Below are 10,808 nucleotides of genomic sequence, written 5' to 3' on the forward strand. Positions count from 1 at the left end.
AATGCATGGATGATACTGTATGATAGAGAATTCACATCCACGACAGATTTCACAAACAGAAATAAGATAAAAAGAGATTATATTATAGGTCTGGTTCACCTTTAAAGAACTAAACTAAAGAAGTAGGTAGAAATGTTGTACATGATGTTTTGTGCTTCTGTACCAGCCCAAGGCAACCACAGCCCTTTAGCAGTAAAGATCTGTGTCTCCAAAGATGCCCCAGTAGCTCCCCATCTTCTTTTCTGCTGATTCACTGATTCACATGCTCTGTGCTGCTGTCACTTACTGAGTTTAGGGAGCCACTCACAATATACAGTACACATAGAATAGAAATGTCACAATATAAGGCTGATTAGTAATTAATACACATAATTACTACATGGCAGCACAGAAACCAGTGCAATTAGCATCAGAATTGAATAATCAGCAAACCTGTAGCATCAGCTTATATTACAGCCAGGGAAGCTCATTTTCTGCTGGATAATTAGTGACGAGCCCTAAGCTTAGCTTCTCAACAGCCAATCAGAGCCCACTGAGCATGTGAGTGTCACAGACACTTTCCAAGATGGTGACCCCCTGTGACAAGTTTGAAGTCCTGGATCATTGCTGCTATTGACAAGCTCAAACTTTAGCCTCGTGCAATAAGTTCACTATATGAAATAGGACATTTTTAGCCATATTCATTTTTATGGTTTAGTTCTCCTTTAAGGGGTGTGATTTTGTACCACTTAAAACTCTTCACCTCTGTCCTTATAATAAACTCCCAAACAAGTTTCTTCATTATGAAAGAAAACATCATTCTAAACAACTTTCCAATAAATATATATATATATATATATATATATATATATATATATATATATATATATATATATATATATATATATATATATATATGTACATGTATCAAATTATGTGGATTTAAAGTTATTTGTAAATGTAATCGCTATTGAAAAAGGTGTATGTTTAGAAGAATCTGTTCTTCTCCTACTCTGTTAATGCGCTGGCTTCTGTGACACTATTTCAGGAGTCAGAACCAGCTGTGCAGAGAATACCCAATGAAAACGTGATGCATAATGGAAAGCTGGCCAGGAAAACATTTGCTCTCACTGTAAAGGAGCTCACGTGGGATCCGATGTCCGGAAACCCGTTATTCAGAAAACTCTGTGTTACAGAAAGGCCGTCTCCCATAGACTCTATTGTAATCAAATGATTCAAATGTTTCAAAAAGAATGTCCTTTTTTCTGTGTAATAATAAAACAGTCGCTTGTAGTGGATCCCAACTAAGATATAATTAATCCTTATTGCAAATTAAATCAGCCTATTGGGTTTATTTAGGGCAGAGAAGATTCGGGGGAAATTTCGCCTCTTCTTCGGGCGACTAATCTCCCCGAAGCTCAAAATCTAAATCCCCGGCGGGATGCCACTGGGATCGCTTAGTTTTCCGAAAGTTCGCCCGAAGAAGCGGCGGTTTGTTGCCGGGCGACCAAATCTCCCTGAATCTCTGCCCTTAATGTTTTTCCAGTAGACTTTAAGTATGAAGATCTAAATTACAGAAAGATCCGTTATCCGGAGAGCCCCAGGGCCCGAGCATTCTGTATAACTGGACTCAGACGTGTATTTCACTTTACTGCAAGTCGCACATACATGAAATACATGAAATACAGCTTTAGTCTCACTAAGGGAGAGATGGAGGCAATAATTATATCAAATACTGTTCTCTGCCTTTTTGCTTCGCCTCACAAACTCCCTCCCTTCAACCCCTAATAATCCATTCCCACTGAAACCTTCTCAACCCCATTATCCAGCCTGGGAAACAACAGTTATTCACTTACCCACTTGTCTCCTGCTGGGGCTGCTACCTTTTCCCTTCTCTGAACAGGGGCAGTGGGCGGTGCGAGTGACGTCGGGGGCGGGCCCAGTGACACGGCGATGAGCGATTGGCCGGTTGCTACTGACAGCTACCGCTCACTTCCGGTAGGGTTAAACCATAGCTCAAAGGCAGAGGGATGACCAGTTTGTTTCCTATCTCGCTTATTTTACCTCATGCAAAATATGACACGTGGGTTTACGAGTACACAGAAAGCAAACAGCCGCGACTGAAGACGTGTTTTCACTTTATAAAGCCACCACCCCTAATTTTAAGTAGTGGCACTGCCCGTTAATTATATTGACATACGGGAATGTTCCACTGTTACACCCGAGAGGGGAGGATATTAATAGATGAACATGCGCCGCTCCAAAAGAAGAGATTAGATGCAGCAATCACATTCCTATTGAGACAGCAGCCGAGGTCCTCGATTCCCCCTTTAGAGGGTTTTCAGCCCGACCGTGGCTTCATGTGATTGGCTGACATTAATGTGTTTGACCAATAGTAATCCAGAAAATACTCGGTAGCATGACGTGGACCAATAGGAAAGCGCTGGCTGAGTTAACTGCTCCGCTTCTGGGCTGCAGATCCCGGCAGTATAAGAGAGAGAGTGACAGATGTTTTCCCTTATTGATCTCAATTCATTGTCACCATCACTTTATACAATTAGATATAAAATCAGTTCCCAGCAGTTTGATTATTCCCAAGTATTTTTGTTTAATAAGGTATGGGACCTGTTATCCAGAATCTGGGGTTTTCTGGGTAAAGGGTCTTTCTGTAATTTAGATCTTCATACCGTAAGTCTACTAGAAATTCATATAAACATTAAATAAACCCAATAGGCTGGTTTTACCTCCAATAAGGATTAATTATATCTTAGTTGGGATCAAGTACAGGTATGGGACCTGTTATCCAGAATGCTCGGGACCTGGGGTTTTCCGGATAACGTATCTTTCCGTAATTTGGTTCTTCATACCTTAAGTCTACTAGAAAAATCATATAAACATGAAATAAACCCAATAGGCTGGTTTTGCCTCCAATAAGGATTAATTATATCTTAGTTGGGATCAAGTACAAGCGACTGTTTTATTATTACACAGAAAAAGGAAATTATTTTAAAAATCCGGATATTTGGAAATAATGGAGTCTATCGGAGAGGGCCTTTCCATACTTCAGAGCTTTCTGGATAATGGGTTTCCGGATAACAGATCCCATACCTGTATATGTATAACCGACCTATTTGAGAATAACTGGGCACACTCAGTCTGTTCTTATCTGTAAATGAGGGGCTTTACAACTCAGTAGATAATAAGGATAAGGTGGATCTTGCTGCAATGAGCTTACTATCAATTTTTGAACAGGTATGGGACCTGTTATCCACAATGCTCAGGACCTGGGTCTTTTCAGATAACAGATCTTTCCGTAATTTGGATCTTCATACCTTAAGTCCACTAGAAAATCATATAAATATGAAATAAACCCAATAGACTGGTTTTGCTTCCAATAAGGATTAATTATATCTTAGTTGGGATCAAGTACAAGCGACTGTTTTATTATTACACAGAAAAAGTTTTAAAAATGACAATTATTTCCTTATACAGGTATGGGACCTATTATCCAGAATGCTCGGGACCTGGTGTTTTCCGGATAACGCTTCTTTCCATAATTTGGATCTTCATACCTTAAGTCTACTAGAAATTCATGTAAACATTAAAAGACCCAATAGGCTGGTTTTGCCTCCAATAAGGATTAATTATATCTTAGTTGGGATCAAGTACAGGTATGGGACCTGTTATCCAGAATGCTCGGGACCTGGGGTTTTCCGGATAACGGATCTTTCCGTAATTTGGATCTTCATACCTTAAATCTACTAGAAAATCATATAAACATGAAATAAACCCAATAGGCTGGTTTTGCCTCCAATAAGGATTAATTATATCTTAGTTGGGATCAAGTACAAGCGACTGTTTTATTATTACACAGAAAAAGGAAATCATTTAAAAAAATGTGTATAAAATGGAGTCTATGGGAGATGACCTTTCCTTAATTTTGGAGTTTTCTGGATAGCGGGTTTTTGGATAATGGATCCCATACCTTTACTTTATAAAGTGCTACATGAATACGCAGCACTGTACAATTTTACAGAGTAGAAAAGAACACACAGGGAGGACACATAATAATAATAATAATAAATAAGTACCAATCATAGTAATAAATGATACATAAATATACACAGGCTTAAAAAACATAGTTGGAAGGAAGTCCCTTCCCTGTAAAGTAGTGATGTGCCAGCCTGAAACCCGCAGGACCTGTGAGTTTACCCGTTGGGCGGCTTTGGGCTGACTCCTGCCCAAAATCTTCGCCTGAATTTATAGACTTCTGCCTGTCACTGTGGGGTGGATCTAGAAATAGAGGGCAGCAGCGGGTAGAGTCCTGCAGTGGGTCAGGTACCCGCAAAAACCTGCGGTACCCTGCAGGTTGCAGGTAGAAGTTCCGGGTGCGGGTACAGACGCGGGTTTGCGGGTCACAGGTCACGCCTACTTCCGATGATGTCACTTCCAGTTTACAATGACAGCAGCGGGTCCGGGTTGCAGATAAGGTACTTGCGGGTCGGGTGGCGGGTCCAAGTAGATAAGAATGTGGGTTGCGGGTACGGGTCGGATACGGGTTCCAAAAAATGGACCCGCGCAGGATTCTAGCAGTGGGCCCAGGCCGGGTGCGGATTGGGAAGGGGCGGGTTAGGGTTGGGTGCGGGTCGATGTAATAATAGGAGTTTCAATCATGGCTCATGGTAATCCTCTGATTAAACCCAATAGCTCATTGCAATACTTTGATAAAGAAATGTATAAAAATATAACACAAAGAACTGTTCTACTCTTGAGCCCGATGTCGTATGTTGAACCCAATATAGTGTACAAGAAAGCTTTATAATCCATAATCCTGTATAATGAAGCTTTGTGCAAGAGACATGATGGAAACGAATCAATGCTTGTTCTTTATTCTTACTCTGGATATTCTCATATGTATTCCCTAATATGCTTATGATTTCTGAAGCCCTTATCAGACCTTCCTTTATTGTAGATGGCGGCACCATATGCTAATCAGCTACTAGTTGGCTAAATAAGATCTCTGCTTCGGATGTGCCGGATCCTGACGAGCGCAAGATCTGTCATTAACTAATCGGTTTAATGTATGAGCTCATTGCTTTTGAGCCTATATTATCTGGCCCCTAAGGTTTGAAACTTGATTATGGGGATGGTAGGGATATCTCAGATTCTCAGAACCATTATGAACCTATAAAACCCTGCGGGATCACTGGCACCCACCACCCACTGCCGCAGCCAAATCCTGTAGTCAGTTTGGCTTTTGGCCCCCAGACTTGAGAAAGGATTTATATATGAAACCCCCTGTCTTGCCCTTGAACTAGGTTCTATCTTATCTGGTGAAGCGCATCAATTACAATGTTGTGTAGAGGAAGGGAGTGGTAATGAGCAACTACACCGTTTAATGTTCTAATGAGGATTTAAAGACACCAGAAATTCTTCAAGCTGTTTATTTAGAAAATAAGGATAGGAGAACTCAGGTAGAATCAGATGAAGTATCAGAAAAGATCTATCAGATTAAAGAGCTTAATCATTAGCACAACAGAGGAGATGGTCTGATTGGCTTAAAGGATACGTAAACCTTTAAAATAAGTGAATGTTAAATTAACGAGGGTGATATTCTAAGAACATTTGCAATTTACATTCATTATTTATTTTCTTTTTATTCCAAGATATTAAGGGATACATGTACTGTTAATATGAATGGATTTTGTTACAACAGCGCCACCTGCTGGTCAGTTTCCCACCAGTCTGACCAGCAAGTAGTCAAGGAAGTTGTCAGGAGAAAGAAAGAGGCTGATGTTCTTCTGCTTAGGAATAAAATGAGAAACCTTTCTCACATCTTTCCTAAGCAGAAGAACATCAGCCTCTTTCTTTCTCCTGACAACTTCCTTGACTACTTGCTGGTCAGACTGGTGGGAAACTGACCAGCAGGTGGCGCTGTTGTAACAAAATCCATTCATATTAACAGCACATGTTTCCCTTAATATCTTGGAATCAAAAGAAAATAAATAATGGATGTAAATTGCAAATGTTCTTAGACCAGCCCTCTCATCAATGTTCCATTCACTTATTTTAAAGGTTTACTTATCCTTTAAGATACACCTTTATAGAATGCCAGATGTTGGTCCAGATCCCCTCCAGCAGAAACCTCAGGTAGGAGATTTGAGTCTGACTCCTTCTCCAAAATGTGGTCCCTTTGCATTAAGACCAGTAATTCCTTGAATGAGCTGCCTCCAGCTATTAATACTAAGTCGGATCTCAGTGCTGATCTTTTGAACTAGATCGGCCTAGTGTATTCTATGGGAGAGTACTATGACAGTTATAGTTCGTCTACTGTCTATATATCTTGTTCATGGGGTCCCTGGCCCCTGACTTCACTAAAGGAGTAGTCTCTTTAGGACACTCTTCTTACTGAGGCCTTGTTGTCCCAGGCTCCTCAGCAGATATCCACCCTTTTCAGCAAATGGAGACCAAAGTGCAAAGGTCTTTAGATTCCAGTCAGGGGCGTAACTATAGAGGAAGCAGACCCTGCGGTTGCAGGGGGGCCCAGGAGTGTAGGGGGCCCAGTGAGACCCTAATTAATTAGCAATTTTAATATATCTTGGTAAAATAGGCCAACTTATAAATATTTTGGGGCCCTAAATTGAATTTGCTATGGGGCCCAGTAACAACTAGTTACGCCACTGATTCCAGTAACTATATTGGGAATCATTTCACTGGGCCAATAAGGGAAACGATCCCACCCAGGTATTTAGGATACAAGTGGAAGGACTTAAAACAAAAAAAAAAGAAAGAAAATAGAGGACAAGCAGACTAGTAATGTGCAGAAAGTTCCATTAATGAGGGGTAAGTGATTGCACTTAGCTGGAAGTCCATTATGATTTTTTTCAGCAAAGTTTACCGCTACACAGAAAGTCATCAATATAGCAAAGGAGGAGTAGGGGTATTTACATATTAGTACTTTTAAACCCACTCTCCATGTTACAATAAGAACAACATTTCAGCTTACACATGAGTCATCCTCAAGCCTTGAGTAAGAGAGAGAATATATCTACACTAGAGAATATATATCTACACTAGAGAATATATCTACACTAGAGAATATCTCTACACTAGAGAATATATCTACACTAGAGAATATATCTACACTAGAGAATATATCTACACTAGAGAATATATCTACACTAGAGAATATATCTACACTAGAGAATATATCTACACTAGAGAATATATCTACACTAGAGAATATATCTACACTTGTCCAAACTGCATTCAATCAAAAAGGTATAAATCTCGCAGCCAACAAGGTCATATATGGGCTGGGAGCCCAAAAAGGTTTTCTTTCATCATTGTTTTTCCCAATCTTATGGCCCTCTCTAGAACTTTTTTACATTCCCTGTAATGGAAAGAGGGTGTATTCTCAGGCACCTTTACTGGACTAATAACTGCCATTGGTTTAATCCAGAGGAGCTGCTGGTGTTGTTACACAACAACCTCTAACTGCCAAAGGCTGGAAGGCTACAGTTTGTCTATTCTTGAACTAAAACCCCTGTCCCAGTATATATTTATATAATAGAAACTATCTGTATATGTAAACGATTCCAAATGTTGTCATTGGGTCCCTCTATATTCACATACCACTTGGCATGCGGCAGTGCAGCTGCAACTGACGACATCACAATGAAGCAGCAGCAGGTCATTATGATGTCATCAGCAGAGTTTACTTGTGAAAGTCCTACGCAGAAAGTCATCAGTATAGCAAAGGAGGAGTAGGAGTGTGCTATACAACTCATAGCTTGTGCGCCTAGCGTAACAAACTATGGACTCAGAACCCAATTCTAAAAAGAGAAAGATAAAAGAAGATTTTCAAATGACTAAAAAACCTGGAAAGAGCAATATTCGTGGCTTCACCGCAATGTTTTTTGCTGCCCTTAATAGCCTTCATAAAAAGCTGAAGGACACTTTCATTCCATCATCTTGGGCAAAGGCTGAGATAGTTGTGGAAAATTTGGCCCCTCAAAAAAAGAGGAAGGCAGAAGAGAACTTTGAGGAAGGCGAGGCTCTCCCAAAAAAGCAAAAGCTAGATGAAGAAAAGAGTAGCCCGAAGAAGGTAGCCAAGCGCCCTAGGACAGAGCCAGAAGAACCTGAAGAAGGAATGGTTAAAAGATTCAGAGGTGACAACCAGCAGGTTGATGAGCCAAAAACTGAACCAAAACAAGAACCTGAACCCAGTAAGTAGTGAATCAGTTATTTTAATTGGGTTCTTCAGGTATTAAATTCCCTACCCATGGCCCTATAGAGAACTGATTTGGATTTAAGTATTTCTTCAGCTCAGATATTAAATGATGTATGAATTTATCCCAACAGGTGCCAGTGTCCGACCTGTGCGTCCCACCGGGGTACTTAGCAGGTTCAAATTCTACAAAGTACTTGGCAAAGGAGGATTTGGAAAGGTAAGTTATGGCACCACCCTAAGGCTTTGTTATATACTGTATAATAATGTCCCTACTGGAATATATACAGGAACATATTACTCATGTATGATAAGAGATAAGAGATGATGTTCCCTCTACTGTAAATAATAAAGATATTAGAAGTCAACGAGGAGTTAGATGAGCATAAAATGGCACAAGTCTGCAGGCTGAGGTCTCTCAAAACTGCAGACTTCTACCTACATATCTATCTCTTCTTCTATAGTTCTTCTAGTACTACTCACTGGTGTTATTTCTCCTTACTATCTACTTTAGGTGCTACTAGCACGAGAGTTAGACACAAAGCAGTTGATAGCAGTAAAAGTGGCTGCGAAGAGCAAAGTACTGGAATTTGTGTCTAGCGTTATGATTGAGATGGAAATACTAAAAGCTGCCCAGGACTGCGAGTTCCTCACGCCAGAATACGTCACTTTTCAGTCTAAGGTAAGAGAACTTTTAATTTTGATTAATTCCCTTCCTTTCACAGAGTAAGGCTAAGGGCAGACGGGTAGATTCGGGGACTGGCGACTAATCGCCTCTTCTGTGGGCGACAATCTCCCCGAACTGCCTTCTTCCTCCGTCCGCCTGCTTGAATTGGAAATGCCAGCGTAATGCACTTGTGACGCTTCTATTTCCGAAATCGCCCAAAGAAATCGCAGCGCCGCGAGTGCATTGCGCTGCCATTTTCTCATTTAAGCAAGCGGAACGCAGGAAGAAGGCAGTTCAGGGAGATTTTCGCCTAACAGAAGAGGCGATTAGTCGCCAGGCGACTAAATCTCCCCGAATCTGCCCGTCTGCCCATAGCCTAAGAATGCTGGATTGGGTCAGTAGCGGCCATAATGTTTCACATGATCTGGTAACTGTAAAGTACATGACGTGTAACATGTAAATTCCATGCCTATATATATATATATATATATATATATATATTATTTTTTTTCATAAAAGAAAACAAGCAGTTAACAAGATGAAACAATAACATAAAATAAATTCAACAATTTAACTAAAGATCTTTATAATAATAAAATTAGCATCAAGAATTTATCATTAACAATGAGATGAACAATCAAAAAGTTATTTTCTTGGTATTACAACCAATATGGCTAAAAAAGAATGAAATGATGTTAAGTATCCATAGAACAATTATTAAATTGATTTCTTTCTTCAGAGTGAAAGGGGGTTATTTACTAAACTCCGAGTGCAAAAATCACCAAAAATTTGTGATTTTTTTTTTATATAAAATCAGACTTTTAAAAAATCACAAATTTTTCAGAATTTATTAAACCCTGAGGATGGAAACGTCAGAATCTGAAAATCCGGCATCTCAGACCTGTCGAGGTTGCATATAAGTCATATACGTTTTCGGAGTTTTCTGGTGAAAAATTCCGAAAAAAACGTGAAATTCGTGAAAATCAGATGAAAAAAATCTGAAAAGAACGTTAAAACCGGATGGAAAATCCCCCAAAAATTGCGAAAATTTAATTTTTTCCTGCAAATTTTTTGGAAAATGTTATAATAAATAAGCGTAAAAAACCCGAGCAGATATGATCGGATTTTGTAGCAGAAAATATTGAGATAAATTCCGACTTTGATAAATAACCCCACAAGATATGAAAGAAAATTTTCTATTTTGGATATGAATATTTTCAATTCTATAACTAATTGCTTCATTGGTACAAAGAGTTTTGAACTCAGGTAAAAAAACCCACTTAAAGATGGTAAAGGATTTTTCTATCCATTTTTTGAATATAACTCTGCAAGCTGACGCTTAGGGGCAGATTTATCAAGGGTCGAATTTCGAAGTAAAAAATACTTCGAAATTCGACCATCGAATTAAAATACATTTAATTAATCACCGAATTTGGCCATCGAATGATCGAAGTAAAATCGACGATTTTACTTCGATGTGTAAAGACTTAGAAAAATGGTCTAGAAGGTCCCCATTGGCTAACACAGCACTTCGGCAGGTTTAATTTGGCGAACTATTGAAGTCAAAGTTTTTTTAAAGAGACAGTACTTCGATTATCGAATATTTGAATATTCTAACGGATTTTACTTCGTAACGAATTCGAAGTAAATTCGAAGTTGTAGTATCCTATTCGATGGTTGAATTACTTCGAATTTCGAATTTTTTTACTTGGAAGATTCCCTCGAATTCACTTCGACCCTTGATAAATCTGCCCCTAATACCAACTTTATACATTTTGATACATGTATAGCAGTAAAATCTTTGGATTGATGAGTTAACAATATTACGTTTATGGAACTAGTCAACCCTCTTGTGGAGATAATGATATGTTAGAATAAAAGATACCTGTCCAAAAATTCCCAATTTCTTTATATTCCCAAAAATGCCTGAAT

At 39.2% G+C, this 10,808-nt stretch overlaps 1 protein-coding gene across 3 annotated transcripts in view; it reads right to left on the minus strand.

The window, feature by feature from the left end:
• The window catches only part of syvn1.S (synoviolin 1 S homeolog), a 29,006-nt gene extending 27,138 nt beyond the window's left edge, over window positions 1-1,868 (minus strand). Inside the window, 1 exon segment of one of the 3 annotated variants that reach the window (NM_001094703.1) lies at window positions 1,836-1,868. The gene's annotated coding sequence lies outside the window, so the exon portion shown is untranslated. 3 annotated transcript variants of the gene reach the window in all.
• Window positions 1,869-10,808: the final 8,940 nt, after the last annotated feature.

The sequence above is a fragment of the Xenopus laevis genome, chromosome 4S, assembly GCF_017654675.1.
Source record: "Xenopus laevis strain J_2021 chromosome 4S, Xenopus_laevis_v10.1, whole genome shotgun sequence".
NCBI classification, from domain to species: domain Eukaryota; kingdom Metazoa; phylum Chordata; class Amphibia; order Anura; family Pipidae; genus Xenopus; species Xenopus laevis.